Below are 12,706 nucleotides of genomic sequence, written 5' to 3'. Positions count from 1 at the left end.
TTTCTGTCAAGTCTTCAATTCACCAGAAAGTGCAAATGACACTTAGTAACCAGTGGCAATGTCTTAAAAATGGAATGGAAAGCAACAATCATCTTGTGTTCAGAATAATAACTAACAGTTCTATCTTTTTGTGATTCCATTTCCACCAACTCAGAAACTTCAAAAACTGCCTTGAAAATGCCCATTTTTCTGTGTTTTTTTTTCTGGTCCATTTGTTTTGCTCATTTTTTTTTGAAAAACATCATCAGTACTTTTGATTTGAGATGTAGGTTGACTCTCAGTGAAACAAAAGTTAAAAAGCTGTTGTATTTCACATGTCTTCTTTTCTGTAGATTGTACACCTCCTTCCGGTTTGTGGAAACAGCTGTTTGCAGTATTTTCAACGCACATCTATAAAGTTAATGGTGCAGCTGGTGGTTGCGTTTGTGGTCAGGGTGATTAATAGGATATTACAATTCTTGATAATTCAAAGACTTCACAACATCAGGAAGAGTAAGTTATCTCATACTCAGTGGTCAGGAACAAAAATGATAAAAATGTACTGCAATGAAATGAGTCATTTGATCTATGCCAGTGATTATGCTCTAAAAGAATCTCCTCCCACGTCTCTTCATCTAAACTTATCAGCATAACCTCTTCTTTCCTCCTCATGTACTTATCTAATTTCCATTTAAAGCTTCTGTGTTATTTATCTCAAGCACTCCCCATGTCACAAATTTCTCATTATTTCATGCTTTGGGTGAAAAAGCTTCTCCTGAATGATGATAGTAATAGGAGCTGAGTGTAAACAGAGTTCTCAGAAATGTGGCAAACAGCATCACATACTTGGAGCTAACTATGTGTTATGGGATGCTGAGGTTTGCAAAGTGTTCTGTGTTTACAATATACATAATATGGTTCAGATATACCTGAGACCAAGCTTACTAAAACACAAGCCTCAATGCAAATAATTAAGATACCCATAATATAATTAGTACAAATGGGACCACTCCATTGGCTGAACCTCCATGGAAATATTAATGCCAATATCTTCTTTAACCAGGCTTATGCTTTTAAATGTTTTTTGCTCTTTTGATACAATTCCTTGCAAGTCACTGGCTTTAAAACCCATTCATGCCGCAGCTTTTTATCAGATGAAAAACATGCAGCAAGCATTTTCAAATAGCAGACAGCTGCTATTGCCAATGCAGTCCCTAACCCAAGGGCAACCTGCACTTCAGTTTTCAGGAGCTGGCACAGTTCCATCACAGGCTGCTCCATAAACTAAAAACTGCAAAAGACAGTTATCTGACAGTCCTGGATATCATTATGGACAGGCCATCTGATGTAAAAGCAGGCCACCTCTTTCTCTTCTTCCAGCCTCATCTTCAGTTTCCAGAAATTCAGGAACAGAGAACAAAATGCTGCATTCCATTTTGATCATTTTGTTTAAACAATAAAAACTTGTACCACTCAGCTGTAAGAAGTTGGTGGATTGGTGGCACACTTCTGGCCTTTAGCACTAAGGTTATTTGCATGGAGCACAATGCATGAATCAAGCATTAACATCATGAAATTAGTTGACTTGCATGAGAGTGCGTTTGTAAATTAAACCCTTGCATCATTTTCTGGATGGAAGATCTTTCTCATTCTATCAGTAAAATTGACTATATAAAAAAAACATTGTGAACAAACTAGATCTTTTTTAAAAAAAAGAATAGATTATTCAGTAATATTTGGATATTGATAAAATTTTAATGATTTGAATTAGAGGATGTAGATCTGATAAAGGGGCAGCAAATTACTGTTTAAGGATTGTAATCACCCAAATGGAATTATGAATTATGCCTCGAAGCTGGGATATCCAAAATACAAAACAGAAAACTGAGATAATCTGAAAGAGGTAACAAGTAATTCAGCAACACTGAACTCTGCAAAGGAAGCAAAGCCACCTCAGCTGGCAGTTTCTCTTGGATAAGACTATCAAGAACAAGAAAACTTGAAAGCTTTGGCTGAGGCAGGAAACAAAAGGAAGGAGCTATGGACACATTGAAACTATGGTGAGGAAAAAAGTTGAGGAACAAAATGAAAGGGAAACTGCCACAAACTATTCAGCAAATTAGCCTACATGGAGTAGTGCTCAAGTCTACAAGGTGTGGCAGATGCATTCTTTGTTAATCTCATTGTGGCCTGCAGTGAAGTACATCTTTTCCTTGAAGTAAACTATATAACACAATAAGGTTCTGTAATATTACTACATATGACAATAATGCATAATGTAAGCTGTCTTCAAATAAAGGCATACACAATTTGTGTCAAGGCAGATTAGTGCTGGATTTTTAAGTAGCTTTTCTTTTTTCTCTTATCTTTCTGATTCTGCTCTAGCAACTAGCAGAGTGCTGACAGCTATAGAATACCAAACTCACACAATACTATTTCTTGCACTAGTTCAGCCTAGTTACAGGAAATTGTGGTTATGCCACTTGTTTATTTAAACATTTATGAAACTGTTGCATCAAAAATAAGGACGGCACGGTAGCGTAGCGGTTAGTGTAATGCTACTACAGCACCAGCGATCATGGTTCAATTCCCACCGCCATCTGCAAGGAGCTTGTACGGTCTCCCCACGACTGCGTGGGTTTCCTCTGGATGCTCTGATTTCCTCCCACATTCCAAAGACACACAGGTTAGCAGGTTAACATGGGTGTAATTGGGTGGTGTGGGCTCATTGGGCCAGAAAATATTAAAATATATATTAATAATGGTGCCCGGGATTAAAGTAAACAATTTTCCAATCTCATTTACTTGTGAAAGCTTATTCATACGAAAAGTAAAAAAAACAGTTAAAACTGGAACTATTAATCAGGTTAAGCAACATCTGAGGAGGGAGAGCAGAGTTAATGTTGCTGGCCACTGACTAATCAGATGCTTTCTGATTTGTTGAGAATTTCAAGCATTCTCTGTTTTTGATTTTTGATTTTCAGCATCTGCAATATTTGGCTTTTAGGTTAGTTGTACCATCCTGCAGCTGTAGGCTCAAATCTATTTCTGCTGATGATACATGATAAATATACAATTTTACTTTGTTGTGGTGAGCTACAAAGGTAAATGTACAAGTGGTGTAAGATTTTGTTAGGTAAAGCACTTAGAAGAAAGCCTCAGATGATTGCTTGGCCTGTAAATGGATAATTGATTTTAATCTCAGGACATACTTCCCTTGCCTTAGGATATTAATTAATTTATGTTTCCCGGTGGATGTAGACAAGTATTACACAGCTCGCTGTGGTAATGACACCCCACAATGATACTCAGTGGTTCACTGTATATATCAATAATTTGATAAGAAAATCAAAGGTAATATTTTTAAATTAGCCAATAACTAAACTGGATAGGATTGTGAGTTATGAGGAGGATGCAAATAGTCTTTGAGGTGATTTTGTCAAATTGAATGTGTGGGCAAAAACATGACAGATGCAACATAACGTGGATAAATGGGAAGTTATCCACTTTGGTAGGAAAGACAGAAAGATAGAGAATTGAAAAACTGTTGATATACAAAGGGATCTGTGTGTCCTTGTATGCCAGTTACTGAAAGCAAACATACGGGTGAAGCAAGGAGTTAAGAAGATAAAGAGTATGTTGTCCAACATTGTGAGTGGTTTTGAGTACAGGAGCAGGGATATCTGACAAGATTTATGCAAATTCTTGGTGATACCACTCCTGGAGTATTCTGTGTAGTTTTGGTTTCTCTTAACCTTGGAAAGGATCTGCTCATCATACCAGGAACAAAGGTTCAGCAAACTAATTTCTGGGATAGTATGACTTTTGTATGAAGAGATTTGGTTGATAATGCTTCTCTTCGTTAAGGTTTAGAAGACTGAGAGGAGATCTCATTGAAACATACAAAACTCTGACAGGGCAAGATAGGCTGGATGGAGTGTAGAAGCTTGCCTGGCTAGGGTTTGGGGTAGGAGAGGAAGAAAGGTTAGAACCAGGGAACCAGGGGTCACAGTCTCAGGATAGGAAGTTAGACATTTAGGCTATGATGAGGAGAAATTTCTTCAGTCATAAATCTCTAGTATAGCACTGAATGTATTTCAGAAGGAAACAAATGGATTTCTAGACACAAAAGGTGTCAAGTCGATGAGCAGGAATATGGTATTGAGAAAAGTGTTTGCATTGAATGGCAGAGCTTGTACGAAGGGCAGAATAGCCTCCTACCGCTACTATTTTCTGTTTCTATGTTGCAATCAGCATCTTTAAAATTTAAACAATTACATTAAATTATCAGTTGGTTCCTTTTGTGAATATTTTAATTCAAACGGTGATTGCTTTCAACAAAATGCACTAAGTGCTTGAGGAGTGTTCGCTCTGTCAATGTGAAGAAGCTGAATCAACATCAATGGTGAAACACAGAAAATATCACCCCTGTTATTAAGTTGTACAGTTCCTAATCAACATATCAAACTGGTTGCTCTGGTTGCATAACTGAACTTTACAAACTTCAGCATTAATTAAATCCTTGCTCGTGACAGCAATGTATCTTATTCTGGCCAATCAACTCCTGGAACAACTGTGATAACTCAGTGAATTCTACAGATTCATTGAGTTGACAAGACTCCATAGGTGTTGCAGCTTTGTTAGATTTTACACCTTGTGGCCTCACTTGGCTGAAAATGGTGTTGGTTTCGAATCAATCAGCGGATTTATCTTTTGGATTTCCCCTTCAAGATGAATAATGAATCCCCAGGAACAGAAGGGAAATAAAGAAAGACTTGCAAATTATGTAATTATTTTTACATCCTCAGGATCTTCCAAACTGTTTACAACCAATAAAATGCATTTTTTGAAATGCAGTCCTTGTTACATTGCAGAAGAAGTAACATCTGGTTTGCCGACAGAAAAGTTCCACAACCAGCACTGAAATAAACGCCTATATAAACTTGAATGTTGGTTGAGGTGTGAATCTGTCAAGACATCAAGAAAACTGTGGATTCCTTATACAAATAGTGCCTTGGGATCTTTTATGTCCACTTAAGGAGATAGATGGAGCCTTCATTTAATGGTCTCATCCAAAAGACAGTCCTTCAGCAGTATAGCAGATTTCCAAATTCTCACAGAAGTGTCAAGTGACTTGAGTTCTCCCACATCTGAAGTGGGGTTAGAATACAAAGCCTATGACCCTTGTGCAAGATTTGCAGCACTGAGCTCCAGCTGACAGCTTCAGTGGATATGCAAACTATTTTAAAGCAATTTTTAACTTTTTTTAAGTTAAAAAAATTCCTCTTTATTGGCCAGTTACCTGCCTGAGCCTGTGGGCTTTAATGGAACCTCACACTTTGAATGAAGTGTGAAGGCTGTAACAGATTTTTGCGTCTGTGACACAAAGCATGCAGAAACTGCATTGTTAGCCAAAGGCTAACACTCAAGGCCATTGTGCCCAGCAGATAAATAATGGAGCAAGAGAATTAAGGACAATACAGGTGTTCCCAAACAGGTAGCCATGGATGATCCGGGAGATCCACTCCCTACTGAAGGAGAGGACCGCCGCACACAAATCTGGTAATCCTGATCTGTACAAGAAAGTGAGGCCTTCGTAAAGCTATAAGGGATACCAAGAGGCAATACCAACTCAAAATAAGAGTCCCTGACCAGCCGTCAGTTATGGTAGGGTTTACAGGCCAGAACAGGCTACAAGACAAAGTCAGGCTGCATAGCTAACAACAGTGCATCCCTTCCTGATGAACTTAACGAATTCTATGCACGTTTTGAACAAAAAGGAAGTGGATTGTCACCATCCACTCTGACAGCCACCAACGCAGCTGAACCTGTGATCACAGTGGAGGACATAAGATCAGTCTTCCGAAGAGTGAACACGAGGAAAGCACCTGGCCCAGATGGTGTCCCTGGCCGTGTGCTCAGATCTTGTGCTGATCAGCTGGCAGAAGTATTTGCGGACGTATTCAACCTCTCCCTGCTTCAATCTCAGGTTCCCTCCTGTTTTAAGAAGACCACTATCATCCCGGTACCAAAGAAAAGCAAGATAACATGCCTCAATGACTACCGACCAGTGGCTCTGACATCCACCATCATGAAGTGCTTTGAGAGGCTGGTCATGGCATGCATCAACTCCAGCCTACCAGACAATCTGGACCCATTGCAATTTGCCTATCGCCAAAACAGGTCTACAGCGGATGCCATCTCCCTGGCCCTTCACTCAGTTCTGGAGCATCTGGACGGTAAGGACACTTACGTTAGACTATTGTTTATTGACTACAGCTCTGCCTTCAATACAATAATACCAAGCAAGCTTGTCACCAAACTCCGAGACCTAGGACTCAACACCTCCCTCTGTAACTGGATCCTTGACTTTCTAACAAACAGACTGCAATCAGTGAGGATAGGCAGCAATTCCTCCGGCATGATTATTCTCAACACTGGCGCACCTCAAGGCTGCGTCCTCAGCCCTCTACTCTACTCCCTATACACTCATGACTGTGGCCAGATTCTGCTTTAACTCCATCTACAAGTTTGCAGATGATACCACCGTTGTAGGCCGTATCTCAAACAGTGATGAATCGGAGTACAGGAAGGATATAGAGAGCTTAGTGGAATGGTGTCATGACAATAACCTTTCCCTCAATATCAACAAAACTAAAGAGCTGGTCATTGACTTCAGGAAGGGGGGCGGTGTACATACACCTGTCTACATCAATGGTGCTGAGGTCAAGAGGGTTGACAGCTTCAAGTTCCTGGGAGTGAACATCACCAACAACCTGTCCTTGACAAACCATGTGGATGCCACGGCCAAGAAAGCTCATCAGCGCCTCTACTTCCTCAGGAGTCTAAAGAAATTTGGTTTGTCCCCTTTGACTCTCACCAACTTTTACCGATGCACCAATAGGATACATCCTATCAGGATGTATCATGGCTTGGTATGGCAACTGCTCTGCCCGAGACCGCAAGAAGCTGCAGAGAGTTGTGGACACAGCCCAGCGCATTACGGACACCACTCTACCCTCCTTGGACTCTGTCTTTACCTCTCATTCTCTTGGTGAAGAAGCCAGCATAATCAAAGACCCCACGCACCCGGGACATTCTCTCTTCTCTACTCTTCCATTGGTTAGAAGATACAGGAGCCTGATGGCACATACCACCAGACTTAAGGACAGCTTCTACCCCACTGTGATAGGACTATTGAACAGTTCCCTTATACAATGAGATGGACTATGACCTCACGATCTACCTTGTTGTGACCTTGCACCTTATTGCACTGCACTTTCTCTGTAGCTGTGACACTTTACTCTGTACTGTTATTGTTTTTTTTACCTGTACTACATCAATGCACTCTGTACTAACTTGATGTGACTGCACTGTGTAATGAATTGACCTGTAAGATCGGTTTGTAAGACAAGTTTTTCACTGTACCTCGGTACAAGTGACAATAATAAACCAATACCAATACCAATACCAAATAGTATCTCTGAGAACAGCCAATTCTTTTGTGGCTTGCAACCATAAAAAAACATAGTGGTCTCCACTGATCTACTGCTTGTTCGGATTAAAGTCTATCAATGGGTCAAAAAAAAGAACTGGCAGCCTCCCTATGTCCTACAACAGGGTTCCATTCCTGAGAACTGTTCTTAACACCGGAAATGAACAAAAACAGTGTGAGGAGAGGATCACAGAAACAGCTATGAGGGGAGAGAGAGCAGGTGTGGGAAGAGCAGCCACTAGCTGGACTCACTGACTTACTGATTGAGTGAGTGAGTCTGCTCAGTGCTCCCAGCTCTGCTCGGCTCAGTTGTTGTGGCTCGGGTGGGGTGGCGGGGAAGAGAAGACACATGGAAGTACCTTGTTCCCATCCGGCAGAAGATGCCTGCAGCCCCCACAACAGTGGCAAATCCTACTGTCAGTCTCCCAATCACTCATCCGTATGTATGGACTGTCCGTAAGTTGGGCGTTCGTAACCTGGGGAGGACCTGGAGAATGGGCCTGTGATCTGGTGTTCATGGCTGCACCCTGACTTCTGGTTCTGGATGTCTCAGCCAACACTTGGGAGCAATTGGGGCTGGAGGAATTTGGTTGCATCTCAGTGAGATAATGTGGAACTCATTTAAGTAATGTTGGGTTAACATTGCTGAAATCATATAACAGAATATTTAGCAAGAATGAGGCCATTGACCTGCAGTGGTTATTTTACAGAAAAGAACAATTTGTCCCACTCCTCTGTTCTATCTCCTCATCTCTGTACTAATCCAATGTCTTATCAAAAGCTATCATTGTGTCTGTATCCACCAACATCAGGTTTCACATAGCAAACCCAACACATTAAATTGTTTTCTTCATTTTCTTCTGCTAATCTCCTTTCATCTGTGGTTATTGCTTTTTGGCTATTGGAAATACTTTCTCTTTATTTTCTCTATCAAAACAATTCACAACTTTAGTAAATTTCCCTTTACCCTTTTCTGCTCTGAGAAAAATTTCATGCTTAGAAATTGGCCTGCACCCATTTTTGCTGCACTAAATGTGTGCAAGGGTTAACACTGTGCAAAATGAGAAGCCACCAAAAATAGTGAAAATGGGACACTTCTTTAAGAAATCACTATTATGGTTTACCTCCTTTAAAAGGCATTAAAACCCCAAATAAAAACAGAAAATGCTGGAAATGTTCATCAGGTCAGGCTGCATGGGTTGGAAGAGGAACAGAGCTAATGTTTTGGGCAGAAGACCCTTCGTCAGAATTGGGAAGGAGACAAAAGAAACTTGTGAAGCTGCAGAGAGGGTAGTGGTGTTCCTAATAGAGTGAAACTGGGGTGCTCATGGGGACAAGCTGTAAACAAGGTTATCTGGTCAATGAGTGAATGGGAGCAGTTAGAGAGTGATAATGTAGACAAAAGAATGTGGGAGTAGTGAAATGCAGGACAAGAGGACATGACTGGCAAATATGGTTGGGATGTCTGCCATTCTCATAGGAAAAAAATGAAAAAAGGAGATCAAAAAAACAACAAACTACAAAATATCACAGATAGACAACTGAGACGGACGAAGAAATCAAATTACCTGAAGTTGTAGAATTCAATATTGAGTCCAGAAGTCTATAATGTGCCTAGATGGAAGATGAGGTGCTGTTCCTCGCATTGAGCCTCTTTATAACAGCATAGGAAGACACAGACCAATATGTTGGAGTGGGATCAGGGTGGAGAATTAAAGCAGTAGGCAACGGGAAGCTCAGGGTTGCCCCTGTGGACTGAACACAGGTGCTCTGCAAAGCAGTCACCCAATCCACCCAAACTCTGCATTTCACACACACGCTTCTTTTTGCTTGCCACACCAAGCAGCAACATCGTCTACATGCTGACCTGTGGGAAGTGGTAATAAAGTGATCTCTTGATGGCAGTCTCATATTGGGAGTAGCAGTATTGAGTGGTGGGGAGTGCGGTAATGGTGCCTGGATCTCCCAAGTTAGATTCCATGAGCTTGAAGCAGGCCACCATATCCTCTGCAGAAGGTGGTCCTGAATCCTCACAATCAGTGACATTAGTTCACCAAAGCCTTTATCTATACCGAGGGCTGCAGGCAACAATGTTTCACCATAATAAAAATTACAGGAGATGACTCTCAACATTCAACGATAATATTCCAGGCACATTTCAAGTCAAACATAGTTCACAACTTGGTGCACAATGTGCTCCTTATTGAACTGTGAAATAAAAACGTAGGTTGTAAGTCAGAACCTTTTGATCCAGTTTCTGCTGTTAAGTAAATGACAAGTCACGGACATTCGTGGGAGCATTATGTTCACATGATACATCTGGGAAATGAGATCAGCATTAAAATGAATTGTGACAGGATGCACCCAGTTGAGTTTCCTGGACTTCAGGAAATGTGTGTCAACACTGCAAAATATGCAAAATCACATATTTTGTATTTCTTGCACCTAAAAACAAGCATAAATGGATTTTCCCGCATACAGTATTTCGGCTTTAGCCTCACAAATTTGTCCTCTTGGCTGTAATTCCACATCCCTGGGAGCATTTCAGTGAATCTTTTCTGTATTCACTCCACAGCCTTCACAGTCTTTCTAAACTGTGGTGCCAAGAATCAAACCCGATACTCCAGCTGGGAGCAGATTATTTCCTTATTTCCTAGAAGTTATGCTCAATGCCTCTATTTGTAAAGTACAGGTTCCCATACGTTTTAATGGCTTGGTTAATCAATACTGGCACTTTCAAAGACATGTCAAATTAAAGTAGTTTTATATTATCATTATTAGGATGCAAAGGTATGAGTGCAAAATACTTTAAAAATGGCCACATTAGAGATATACGTATCTCAAGCTAACAGTTTTGTGTTATTGGATTAAATTATTAACTGAGCAAATTAACTGAAAAAAATTGCAATTTTGCTTAATCATGCTACAACACATATCAGTAAATGGCATGCAGTTGTACAAGACAAGCTTTGAGTTGGCCCCAGTTTGTATCACAAGGCAAGTTAAAAATACTACCAAGAAAATTTAAAAAATTACATAGGGAGAATATAACAACACCACTTACATTTCAATTATAGATCAACTGATATTACTACACAGGTTGCTTTTATGATTGAGTTTAGCAAATGCATTCAGGTTATACACATGGATTAAAATAAATCTCCAGCAGTTTCATAAACAATATTCGGAAAAAAGCATGAAGACGTCGACATGAAATGATATATTCTGCATCAAATGGAAATCAACAATAATAAGACAATGGAGAACTGTCAGAGAACGAAAGGAGCATGCCAGGGCAGGCTGAGTGAGATATTAGTGTTTGACCAAAGGTGAACAGATTGGGAATGAAGAATAAAAATTGTATTTTTTCCGATCGGGAGTGCCTGTAGCAATCGGGGAGAGGAGATGCTGCCTTTCACCTCCTCCATATCACATTCAGGTATGTATAGTTTAACAACTTATCCTTTCACTTAAGATTTTAAAAAGACCTGGTTTCCATAAGTGCAATCAATGTGTGCTATCACAGGGCAATATAGAATTTTGGAATGGGGTTGATGGCAAGACTTTAAATAGCTTTTTAACTCTCTGTTTGCAGACCCTGATGCTATTTCAAGGGAAGGCATGAAGGACTACTGTTCAACCAGTACAGGTATGTAATAAGGATGCACCACAAAGGAATTGGAATGTCCCAAACTGTCAGAAGAATTGGCATGGCATAATCAGTTTTGAATGCCAATGTCTGTACTGTAATCCTCACTGTGTAACAATGCTATATCTGATTATTAATATTAGTATGATGCCATTTTAAATGAAGCAAACTAAATAATACCTTTCTACATTTTATGCTGTTTTGGTATTGTAATTTATCCTAAGCTGGACCTTGGATGCTGCTGGATTGCCATTGAATTCTGCTCACGATGACTATTTCTTCTTGTGCAACAGATTAGAATGAAAGATGACTTACTTCCACTCCAGTTTTGTGGATTCTGAGGTTGTTATGAGGTCAATATGGGAGCCACAAACTCTTCCACAGGTGGGAAGGTGATGGCTGATAAGATGAGCGAGTGGGTAGCTTGTGATGTTGTCCGCACCTTCTGCCACTTACGCAGGACCTCTTGACACATGGCCTTGACATTCTCAATATCATTCTGATTGCTCCATCTCCACTTTGAGCGATCGTGGGCCAGAGATCACCAGGAGTCAGTGGCAATGTTGCATTTCTTCAAGGATGTTTTGAGCACACTCTTGAATCTTCTCCACTGTATGCCTGGTAATCTCTTCACAATTGTTATAGATGCACCATAGAAAGCATCCTATCCGAATGCATCATGGCTTGGTATGGCAACTGCTCTACCCAATACCGCAAGAAACTGCAGAGAGTTGTGGACACAGCTCAGCACATCACAAACACCAGCCTCCCCTCCATGGTAAATTGGTAAATTGGTTTATTATTGTCACGTGTACCAAGGTATAGTGAAAAACTTGTCTTGCATACTGTTCATACAGATCAATTAATTACATCAGCGCATTGAGGTAGTACAAAGTAAAACAATAACTGAATGCAGAATGAAGTGTTACAGTTACAGAGAAAGTGCAATGCAAATAGACAATAAGGTGCAAGGTCATAACAAGGTAGATTGTGAGGTCAAGAGTCCATCTTAATGTACTAGGGAACCATTCAATAGTCTTATAACAGCGGGATAGAAGCTGTCCTTGAGCCTGGTGGTCTGTGCTTTCAGGCTTTTGTATCTTCTGCCTGATGGGAAAGGGAAGAAGAGAGAATGTCCCGGGTGGGTGGGGTCTTTGATTATGCTGGCTGCTTTACCAAGGCAGCAAGAAGTATAGGTAGAGTCCATGGAGGAGAGGCTGGTTTCTGTGATGTGCTGAGCTGTGTCCACAACTCTCTGCAGTTTCTTGTTGTCACAGACAGAGCAGTTGCTATACCAAGCCGTGATACATCTGGATAGGATGCTTTCTATGGTGCATCAATAAAAATTGGTGAGGGTCAAAGGAGACATGCCAAATTTCTTTAGCCTCCTAAGGGAGTAGAGGTGCTGGTGAGCTTTCTTGGTCAAGGCGTCAACATGGTTGGACCAGTACAGATTATTGACGATGTTAACACCTAGGAACTTGAAATTCTCAATCCTCTCGACCTCAGCACTGTTGACGTAAACAGGAGCATGTGCACTGCCCTCCCTTCCTGAAGTCAATGACCAGCTCTTTTATTTTGCT

General features: G+C 40.6%; 1 protein-coding gene across 1 annotated transcript in view; it reads right to left on the bottom strand.

Annotated features, from left to right (window-relative positions):
- The window catches only part of LOC127575055 (synaptotagmin-like protein 1), a 198,593-nt gene extending 189,519 nt beyond the window's left edge, over positions 1–9,074 (bottom strand). The window contains exon 1 of the mRNA XM_052024688.1: positions 9,043–9,074. The gene's annotated coding sequence lies outside the window, so the exon portion shown is untranslated. The remainder of the gene's footprint in view (positions 1–9,042) is intronic.
- Positions 9,075–12,706: the final 3,632 nt, after the last annotated feature.

Source organism: Pristis pectinata, chromosome 10 (assembly GCF_009764475.1).
Source record: "Pristis pectinata isolate sPriPec2 chromosome 10, sPriPec2.1.pri, whole genome shotgun sequence".
In the NCBI taxonomy this organism is placed as follows: Eukaryota; Metazoa; Chordata; class Chondrichthyes; order Rhinopristiformes; family Pristidae; genus Pristis; species Pristis pectinata.
This window is presented reverse-complemented; position numbering and strand designations above follow the sequence as displayed.